Here is a 10,330-nt window from a genome sequence, read left to right on the forward strand (position 1 = left end):
AACAATAATAACTGTAATTAAGGTGAGGGGATGACTGTGATGATGACAGTCTCACATGTTACTGTCCTCCCCATGTTATGTGTCATTGTCTTTGTTTATGTTTCTTGGAACTGAAATGAAACTGAAAATGAAATTTCCCCTCCGGTGGACTAATAAAGGCATTCTGATTCTGATTTAAGTCCAACGTTTGACTGACTCCATGACTCCACCCACCCGACTACCTGGCCAGGTGGACTTCGTCCCTCATTAAAAACGTCACCTGACCTTTGCTCCTGTCATTACTACTACGACCTCTAGAGGGCTTTGTCCCTCGAACATGAACATCCTGCACGTCGTTGTGGGACATCAGATGAAACAAACATCACTTCTCTTGGGAAGACAGCGTCTTTCAAGCACACCCCGGCCTTCAAAGCTCTGTCAGTACTGATGAACTCAGTGAACTTCAAAGTCAAAGCCGGACCATGCCGCGGTATTGTTTAAGCAGAGGAAGCGAGCGAGCCCCACACGTAGCAGGTGACTTCACAAACCATACCTTCTTTTTTCCTGCACTACCTCTAAAGCTGCCTGTAAGGACTCTATTATCGTCCCCACATGGCCGCCCCACCAGCACCGCCACCCAGTACGTCCTCCTTCAGAGGCCGAGGGAAATGAAAGGGCTCTCTCTACCACGCGAGGCAGGCAGATTTTCCACTGGTTTAATGAGAATCACAGACAGAAGAGAGGAAATGTGCAGGGTATTTATAGAAAAACGAGAGGAATGCAAGCCCCTTAATTGTGCTTAGTCTATCTCTCTCCTGCAGAACCTGCTCACACTGCTCCCCCCACGTTCGACATGGACTCAAAGCATGTGGGGGGAAAGAGAGGGAACATGGGACAGCTTTTAAAAACCGTCCACACCGGACATGCATGTTTAAGAAACACTGACTTTGAGTTTTCCTTCTGTGCATTCTTATGAGGACATCAGGTGTTTGCAGACATCGTCTTTACGAGTGTTCTTGAGGTGTCGTGGTTCGTTTGCTGTTTTCATTTTGAAAAATATTTCAGCCACATTTGTTACACAACTCCAGGGCTGGAAATGCCAGATTAAATGTCCACGCTGAAATGCTGGAGTATTGACTGATGAAGCTGCTTTCCTCTAGCGCCACCATGAGGTTTGTGAATCTCAATGGAAATTTGGTTGAGAAATTCATGTCTCCCTCAGGATGAAATGTAATAACTATAGTGCCATCATCAGGTCAAAATCAGCTGAATATATTGGCCAAATATCAGCGAAACGAATGACATTCCCATCAGCCTTAGCTGCACTCTGTGTTCGGTGCAAATGCTAACATGCTAAGCTCAGATGGTGAACATGGAAAGCATTGTACCTGCTTAGCATCAGCATGTTAGCATGCTGATGTTAGCATTTAGCCCAGAGCATCATTGTTGTGTGCGTGTCGCCGGTTTCTTGGTTCCACTGTAGGAATGTTTGAGGCCTTTAAATAAAACATTCATCTCGCACTCAGAAACATGGCGGACAGTCGATGTTGCACAACATGATTTCAGTCACTGACAGTTTCTTCCCGGCGTGGCAGACGATGGAAACTAACTTCTTCGTGAATCATTTTCTTGTTCATTTCTTGGTCTGACTCCTGTTCCTGGTATCTCATCTTTTTCAGATTCACCTTTGTTGAATTTGTTGAGTTTTTCCAGTAAAAACTTCAAAGACCAACGTGTGACTTCAGCTTTGATTGGAAGTGAGTTCAGCTGGCTGCAGAGCTTTGCTCCTACGCTCCGACGCTACACTGAAAGAAAACCCAACACGAAGACTAACAACTGATTCAGGTCAATGAAAGGAAAATTATTCATTCATTGATCATTGAAATATGCAGCACGTCAAAACAGCTCATTTATCTGGCGCGACTACAAGGCTAGCAGTAAGCTAACAGTGCTCCCCAGCTGTCTTCTCGGACAGTTGTTGGTTAGCGAAGGTATCCTGACGTTTCCTGAATGTGAGGTAATCAGACTTTTTTCTTTTGCTGAATTCATATAAATGTCAAGTCACACGGCCGAGCTACAGCAGCTACACTGAACATGAAACAAGCTTTCCCTGTGGCAACTCCGTCAAACACGTCCTTTAAGTGAAATCCAAACGTTCGAGGATGACTTCATGAGAACATATATTTTCATTTCCACTCAGTTTTCCATGTTTCCTTCTCTTCCTCTCAGGAGGTAATTATTTCAGCGTGCAGCTCAGGTAAAAGCTGCCTCCTTTTCCGACCTGAACGCCTCCTCTGTTTCACCTCTGCACGTGTTGTACACGTCTGCACGAAGCTCGTCCTCACCTGACTGGAGGCTGTGAGGATTAACCTGAAGGCAACGTCCCGATGGAGATTCATTCAGCATCCTAACCCAAATCCACACACGGCCTCTTTCTTTCTCTGACTTGAGCAAACTCTGAGAAGCGCGATGAGTGAATGGCCTTAATGAAACACACACTCTTTCCTTGGTTGGCTGTGTGTTTGTGTCATGTTTGTCCTTTGTCGTCACTGAAGCGCCGTCGCCTCCACCGGCGCTGCTCTGCAAGGTGCACCCAGGAAACAGGCTGTCCAAGAGCTGCCCGACAAGAGACGCGGAGTGGAGTCAGACTTATTTTAAGTCGGTGATTAAATACATTAAACAAGGCTTCATAATCAGTTGAATTAGGTGGATAATACATCACAGGGATGAGCAGCATGGAAAATAAGTGTAATCTCCTTCAGTGAAAAACACTCCCAAACACACGCGTGTAATGCAAGAGCCTGTGCTGTCAACGTTATGTCATTTTGCATGCAACCTCAAAGCGCACACATCTGCGAGGCCGAGATTGGTGGTGTAAAAACACCCAAACATCGGGTACTTGACTATTTAGATTTCCCCGTAATGAGGCATGATGACAGACCGAGCCGGTGAGGACTACAGGATATTTCATATCGACCAATGGGAGCACTAATTTGGGATTGTTATTACAGTAGTCTTGTTCCCTGGGCAAAAGCGTTCTGTCATTTCTTTATTTACTCTGCGGGGCCACATGGTGGTATTTACCCTCAAACAGACAGCGGAACGGGAAGGCAGAGAGATTGGATCTCACTATTTACTAAACAGGCAGTGATACACCTGTTTTTGCCCTTAATCTTCGCCTGACCCCTCGCTGTCCTTTCGTCTTCCTGTTGTGTTGAATGCCATTCCTAATTTCCTTTTCTTTTCCAAAGTGAGGTGGTCAGTTTCCCCTCCTTAAAGATGTAATCTCTGGGGTAAAAAGATACATGAGTGAGCAAGCAGAGAGATATTTGAAAGCACATGAAAGTGGAGCTAATGCAGCTCCAGCTGTAAGCGTGTAAACTGTGGACGGATGATGCCTCTAACTGTTTCAGGGCATTGTGTTTCTGTGTCTGACCTAAAAGCATTATGTCTGCTGCTGTTGTGTCTGGAGCTGGCTCCTCATGAAAGCCCACAGCACAAGACAAAAGTGACAGAAGTAGCACACACCTTTAGTTCTCTCAGAAGATCAGTTTCATCACAGCTCTGCTATGATGTTTCCATGTTAGTCTGATCAGGGTAATCAGACACAGCTTGATTTTCTGCTCGAAAGTGGCTGCAGAAAGAATTTTCATCATTTCTGTCACATTATTTTCTCCTCTGGCCACTCAGAGGATCAACTCTGTCAACACAGGAAGCCAAGAGGTGAGGCAGCACAGGTTAGAAAACAACCACATCCGAGCAATGGGGTCGCTTTGTGCCTACGCCCTGATTCTGTGCTCGGCGGGCGCGAGCTCCACTAAAAATCCTCTTTCTAATTCATTAATCCCGAACTGTGAATCCAGACTCACTTCAGTCACGGGATGATCTGAGTCTGTGAAGCCCTGCAGTGGACAGCAGACACTGACAGATGTCTCTCAGACTGCATACTGACATCAGCGCAGTGCTGTTACCATCAGGTCGCCCTCTGCCTCTCAGATCTGTGTTTTATATCCACTTGACTGGATCAGCTCAGGTCAGCCATGATAAACCGTAATAAGAGTTTCTCTGTCCAGAGGTTACCTCAGCCGAGCTCACGCGGCTCGACGGCATCGAGCATCAAACACAGAGTGGATCAGCCATAAACTTCACGTTATGATCCGACTCCTCCAACGGATCGTACTGGAGCAGCATTTGGGTAAAGCGGTTTCTGTCAGTTACATGTACAACCAGTGCCCCCCCACAGTTATTAAAATGTTCCGTTATTAACCCCATTTTTGCTACTGTGGTACATCCCCCCACCCCACCCCCAGTGAGTTGCAGAAACACTGTGGTTTGACCTGCTGCATCAGAAACTGTGAACTCCGCTCAGCTTCCTGTCCTCAAACCGCTCACAACCTGCGCCACGCCGTCAAAGTCACCCAGGAAACCTCCAATACAGTAGATGCAAAAATGAAGATCTTTGATGATATAATGCAGATAAAAGGAGCCGAATATTTATATAATAACTCTGTCCAACGCGATGAAAAGGTGCCGAGCCGACAGATCTGGCCGCAGGTGCTTTGCTGTACGTGATCCAGAACGTCATTAGGAACTTAAATCAGGGCGATTGTGTGATTAAGAGTGTTTGCGTTTCTTAGCCGCCCTTCATTGATGTGAAAGCTAAAATACTCCAAGTCTAAATTCAGTTATAACCTTCGTTGGGTCAGTATAATCAGAAAATGCTGTTTGCATGAGTTTCTTATTCAGGGTGTTGTCTTAATCAAGTTAATACTGGAAATATTACGGTCCATGTTAAATGTTATGTCTGTGTACAGCTGCCAACAAAACGCCTGACTTTTGGCCAGGCTTTTGTCGTGTCCAAGACGGGCTATGGGAAGTCGTAAACTGAGCACAGAATATGATCTATTACATGTAGAAAAGCTTTGAAAGGGCAAATGGAGTCTCACTCTGACAATGAGACAATAAAAAATAAAATACTTAGAAGAAAAATGTTTTGGATCTTGGTCAGAAGAGAAAGTCTGGCCTGCCATGTTACGTTATTCAACACATTTCCTCCTGATCTCACAGCTGTGCAGGTCATTAGCAAACAGTTGCACGGGAACCGCAGGCTCTGCCAAAACCTCTGCTGCAACTCCTGCTGTACATCCTGGGGTCACGGCAGGCCTCTGGGCCCGGATCCATCGGAGGTCTGAGCCTTAAACGAGACTCGCTCAAACATAAGAGCTACTGGCGATGACAGATCCCCGAGGCTGGACAGGATCATGGCTGCCGATTCGTGACCTGATGTCAGAGCGGTAGGAAGTCAACAGCACGCGGTGGCACTCTCATACCAGGCCGGGCCAAGAGCAGCCTGCAGCGCTGAAGGGTGAGAGGTGGAGCAGCAGACCGCAGACCTGGACTCCAGGTCTGCGGTCTGCTGATGAAGACTTGATGAAAACAAAAACATTCGAGTGTCCACACAGGCCTCACACAGCCAGACACCTGGATTATGTAATTATTGGACCGATGCAATGGAAGGACTTTGTCTTACTTAAGACACGCGTCGACAGCCATGTTAGCAGCTGTGTGAGGCTGAAACGCTGACGACCAGCGAGGAAACACGTCCACAGTGAGAACCTGGACATGCTGAAGTTCAGCAGGTGTGATGTTTAACATACACAAATCTTTGTTCATATAAAAGCACACAAACACAGTCGAAGCCTGTCAAGAGTCAAACCAGCAGGCCGCGATAAAATCCTAACCCTCAAACCATGCTGGCCAATCAGAAGCCTGAAAAAAAGCTGTTACCTGTAGACTTCCTGCAACTAGATAACGACACACACTCTGACGCCACGAGCCAAAAACACGTCAGAGCCACAAGCAGACTGCGTGAAAACCTTTCATTTCTCTGTTTTCAGGGAGCTAAAAGTGCGTTTGTGTGGACGAAAGGCCAAAAGGCCCAGAAGTCCTTTTTCAGTCCAAACAGAGCTTTACTGAGCTGAAGCTTGAGGTCACGTCCATCAGCACACGCAGAGCAAACTCCACTAACATTAACAGGACGTGAGAGGAGCAGTTAATGCTTCTGCTCAATCGACAGTCACTGACTGCAGAGCAGCACGTTTCTAATGTTTCCCCTGCAGCTAACTCCACCGAGCTGTTCAGACGTACCTGTTGCACCTCACACTCCCTGAAATCTTCATGAGGGTTACCAAAATACCTCCGCCAGGGAAGGTGAGCAGCGCCGCACTTTGAGGTGTGTGTTGCCATAACACAGCGAGTGACCGTCATGTCAGTGCGACTGTGTTTACCAGCAAATGACCAACATGCCATGTCTGGCCAGTGCGCTGGCCGTGATGACAGACGGAGCGACAGAGCTTACAACAGAAACACCGCCTCCGGCCGATGTTGTGTAAACTGCAGACATTAAATGGTTAAGCGGGATTATGACAAACAGGCCGAGCTCAGAGAACCCACGCCAGTGGGTCATTTTGTAATTCCTTGAAAAGCTTTTATTCATGTTTTACAGCATCCAGACTGATTTGGAATCAGGGTTGTATTTGGAGTAATTAGCTTGTTACACAACGATAAGTCGATGTGGTGAAACTGGGCTGTGTGCACTTCAGTGTAACCATGAGTGTGAGTAACTCAACCCAAAGCATGACTCTGTTTGTATATTAAATATTGTATTTACACACACTCTGAGCGGCCACGCCTCTGTGATGACATCATATTGTTATAAACACATAATAAAACACAAATACAACACATCCTGATTAGTCACCATCACCATTACAGCAGAAACACGACCAGCTGATCCCAGAGCTGTGGAAGAAATGACATGCAGTGTGTGAAGCTGCTGTGGTGGAGGCTGTCTGACCTTTAACCCCTGAGGTCACATGAGGTCAGTCTGATAGCATGTTAGGCCTCGTCACATTTCATCGCTCCACGTTCAGACGTTCATGCTTTGGTCAAACGCCTGAGAGTCAGCCTGTGCCAAACACAAGGCCGGTCCACTGTGTCAAGTCCTCACATCTCCGTTAATCATCCTCATTTGCACCTTTGCCAGAATACTCCTGTGTGCACGTGTGCAGCTCGGCGCCGCCTGCGTTGGGAGGATTCTTTCTGAACTCCATTTGCAACCCCAAAACGCTGCCCCCCGAGGGCGATAGTTATTCAGCGTCTGCTGTTTTTCCCTGTGTTTGCTCGATGGCTCAGTGGGCTTTGGTGACCGCTCAGAGGGGTCTGGGTGAACAAGACCACACGAAGCCCCAGATCGTGTTGATACAGTTGCCTACCCCGAGGCTCGACAACAGCCCCTGAAGAGAGGGGCCAGAGAAATGGATTAGGCCCCTGGCACTGACCTTCTTCCCCGTTCACCTCCCCCCAGACCGAGGAGGTCCCGGCCCTCACAGCTGAGCCTAGAGTCCAGTCCCAGTCCTGCTGGCTATATCCTACTGGCGTGTATTCTCCAAGTGGACGTTGATTATTTACCTGCTGCACGGGCGCCCGTTTGATCTGAAGTCGCCGCCGAACATGTTCCTGGAATCGACCCAGACATGTGACACGATCAGACCGGTCATGAGGAGGATCACCTGCGATGTGCGGAAGGTTTGGCATTGCTGCTGCTGAGCACACTTTACGTCACAATAATTATGTTGAAACAGAGGAAGACATCCAAATCTATCTGGGCGGATGCCATGGAACCTTCTCACCAATCAAATGGATTTGCACAACACACAAGACCACCCTTCAGCAGAGGAAGTACTGTAGATCTCTCACACATGAAGGAAAATCTGAGTCATTGCTCACTTCCAATAAATCTGTTTAAATCAGATCTGAGTCCAAGCACATGCCTGCTGTTATTCTGAGGAATTTAACACAATTTCAGAAGTGGAGATAGTTTCTAGAAGTGACCTGCTCTGCTGCTGGCTTTCACACAAGGACGACTGAGTGGCCTGACAAAGACAACAACTCTGAGTCGGACCAGAAATCAGAAATGGAAACTGTTTAAACCTGATCAACAGCTACTTTGACATAAAGTCCCGATGAAAAACAACTCCAAAACAACGCTGACAAACATTCAAACTGGGGCAGCAATTACTCAGTGCATCTGGCTGCAGCTCAGACATCAGCTGAGGGCGCTTAGTCACATGTCCAAACAGCACATCCAGTCAAAGACTGAGAGTTAAAGTCATCAAGTCTCCTCGCAGTCTGATCTCGAGGTTAAACGCAGCTAAAATCTGCTACTGGCTGCTGGGAAAACACTTGGAAAGTGTTTGTGACCGTGGACGCTGAACATGCTTCTAGTTTAAAGAGCAAAGGGAAGAGGCTGACGTTCAATACTGTCAATGACTTCAGCAGCACTGATTTGACTGTCCTCATGCCGTATTATGTGTGGGCCAATCAGATGACAGCATGAACTACGCTGTATATGAGCGCCGTGCTGACCGCTGCCTCTGCACAGCAGTGTAGAACGCAGTCCTGAGGTCAGTTTCTGGGCTCTGTGGGTTCTCACAGAACAGGAGTTACATCGGGGCAGTTTTCAGCTCTGATGTCAGCGTCGTAAAAACGGATTGCCATGAAACCTCCTCCAGACAGTCATGTTGTGTCGGTGCCAAGATGAATTGATGATGGGCTGACTCTCCGGCAGGGTGAATTTTTAATTTGTTCAGTACTTTTAGTGGTATTAGCATATTAGCATTGTTAAGCGAGCATGCATTTACAGTGTTTCTAACAACGCTAGCATGGCTGCAGACTCTCAGCTCTAACAGCTGACGTTTGCACTGTGACATATTTTCACCTGACAAGAGAGATTTGTTAAATCTGCTCATTCAGGACCATTAGCAGGTGCTGAGTTCAGTCATGCCCCAGACTGGCTCTGGTCTGAATTAAATACCCTGATTGAATGTCCTGAGTTTGTCCTCTTGAACTACTGGCCATAATAATGAACATGCTGCCTTCACTCTTCATCTCAGATTGCAGCTTATTTCACTTCTTTTAGATGCAGCAAGAACATTTCAATAATTGCTGTCACGGCTGAAGTTCAGGTTTTAAAACGCGTGTTGTTCTCTAAATAAACAGAGGACTCGAACTCTGCCAACATTTGCAGACAACGATTTTACACCATCTGGCTTTTACAAGCAGGACAAAGCGTGTCGCGGTGCCTCGTGAAGTTCAGACCAATGTCCTCCTCAGACCTCTTCCCTTTATGTATGAACGCCTGACACGGCACGTTTTTCCACTAATTGTCTTTATTGCTCAGTATTAGGATGACAAACAGAGTCATACAAAGTGTAGTGAGCTTCTTATTCATTGTTCTGGTTTCTGATCAGTCCACAGTGTCACAGGTGCAGCAGAGAGCGTTTCAGCTCCAGATGCACCTGTCCATCACCTGTTTATCATCTGCGACGAAGCCCCGCCCTCTGTGATGACACTCTGACATCACATGACCTCATATGTCATATTTTCCTCCGGTTGCTGCTTTGTGTATTTGTGCTCTTCCTCTCCTCCTCATCTTCTTCGCCTCCGCTGTTAAAGGTCGTAAGTTGATTTCCTATTTCTATCTGGAAAACAAGGGCAGCTTTTTCCACGAGGCCACTGCTGCGCGTCGTTAACTGTGCGTATGGACAACATGAATCATGTTTCTGATACCAGGGAGCTGCTTCAGTGAAGTCAACTCTTTTCCCTCTCGACTTATTGAAAACAGCACCTCGGGTGAAGCGAGGGAACGGCTGCATCCACCCGTCTGTCACACACTCAGCTCACGTGGCTTCATCTGCACAGCCCTGCTCATTCAGATGACTGACAGCTAATTCATTAATAATCACCTTTTTTTTTTTTTTAGGATTTGTACATTTCTTTGTGGATGCCTAAATATTGGAAATGTTTTATAATTTACATTTTTCAGATATTATATGCTCTTTTCAGAACAGAGGCCAAACCATTCTGTGCATTTTGAAGCACAACATGAGAAAACGTTGATGGAAACACACACACGATTACAGTTTACCGCTGGATTAGAAAACCTTTAAACAGGTCATACAGCCATGGGATGTCAGTGAGTGTCGCTTGTTTCACGGCTCTTTAAATAACTGATGGCACATAAATTGTTCTTTCAGAGGTTCTTTATCTTTGATGCCATCAGTGTCAATGTCAAACGTTAGAATGCTAACACATAAAAATGCCTGCTAAGCATCAGCCGTGCGAACACTGTGATTGAGAGCACATTAGCATGCTGATGTTAGCATCTGGGTCAGCCTCACAGAGCCACTGGCATAACTCACCTCTATTGTACTGAGGTGGAGGCTGGAGTCTCAGATCCAGTTATGTGCCACTGGTCATGGGTCAGCAAGACATGTTTATTGTGATTTGG

This window comes from Chaetodon trifascialis, chromosome 21, assembly GCF_039877785.1.
Source record: "Chaetodon trifascialis isolate fChaTrf1 chromosome 21, fChaTrf1.hap1, whole genome shotgun sequence".
NCBI lineage: Eukaryota > Metazoa > Chordata > Actinopteri > Chaetodontiformes > Chaetodontidae > Chaetodon > Chaetodon trifascialis.